Below are 1196 nucleotides of genomic sequence, written 5' to 3'. Positions count from 1 at the left end.
ACACCTTGCAAGCGTGACCCCCGGTCGCCAGTACACAGCCCCTCTCCCTCCCTGAGTCCAGAGCCCCAACCACTCCATCTCTCCATGTCATCATCTCTGCATCCATCTCTGGCGTTACTGTTTCTCTGGGTAGGGTACCACACTCCTCTCCTCTCCCTTGATGGTCCCAGGGACCTCTGCTCCTGGACGACAAAATCAAGCACTCCCCACCTTTTGTTGCAAAATGTCTACCTTTACATTTTCAACCCACATAGACAGTCCTGATAGCAGTTATTCACTATTGTACCACATGAGTCATTCCCATCTCCTTTCATCAGCCCCACCCAGACAGGTTGGAAACCACTCAGTGTAGATTCCACCTTTCCTTGCACTATCTGGAAAGAGAAGCACTCTTGAAAATTTTTAAGCCAGTCATTTCTTTCCTTTGTAGCCTCACCTCATTTTGGGCAGCCAATGTCCAAGTTGCCCATCTCTGTCAACCCTGTGTACTGAGGGTGGCAGTGATCCTCGCTGTAAAGATTTGTTCCCTCTTTTGAGTATCTTTAAGTATAGATAAAGTTCATCAAATTGTAGTGGGTTACTCTTTTTGTTCATCATCTTTGTTCTTCTAGTCGAGTTCTGATCATCCAGCCATTGAAGCCAGGTCAAGTGGGTAATAGCTGCAAGTATGGGTGTTCCTGTGCATCTCCCCTTACTTTACATCAGCTGGAAGCTTCACTCTCTGCTGTAGTCCTCTCTGGCCATGCCACTGCCCCTGGGTCCAGGAGACCCCAGGTCTTGTTATACTTCTGGTCAACCAGGTCTCCACCAGGGCTCACAGGAGTCTGTTGAATGTGGTCAGACCCAGCTCCCAACTTCATTGTTGTTTTCCCCTCTCTTTCCCTTATCGGGGACCAATGTGGTCACCAGCCAGACCACATGCCTCCTCATATATTCCCCCCAGAGACTCAGCCTTGAAAGGGTGTTTGCTCTGAGGGGACCTGACTACTTGCCTTGATGGCTTCCAAGCAAACAATGTCTTTGCTCTTGTAGTAGTCAATCAGACTTCCATTATTGTTTTTGATTTTTCCTTTCATGAAGAATTTTCTGCTCTTCTACCCACTCCAGGCACTTCTACTTGTCTTTTCAAGTGGAAATTTCCCACCTCAGATGATTCTGGATGGGGTTCAAGATTCCACCTATGGTCTTATGTAATG

Source organism: Chrysochloris asiatica, unplaced genomic scaffold (assembly GCF_000296735.1).
Source record: "Chrysochloris asiatica unplaced genomic scaffold, ChrAsi1.0 scaffold00051, whole genome shotgun sequence".
NCBI lineage: Eukaryota > Metazoa > Chordata > Mammalia > Afrosoricida > Chrysochloridae > Chrysochloris > Chrysochloris asiatica.
The sequence above is the reverse complement of the archived record's forward strand: the minus strand, read 5'-3'. Positions refer to the sequence as shown.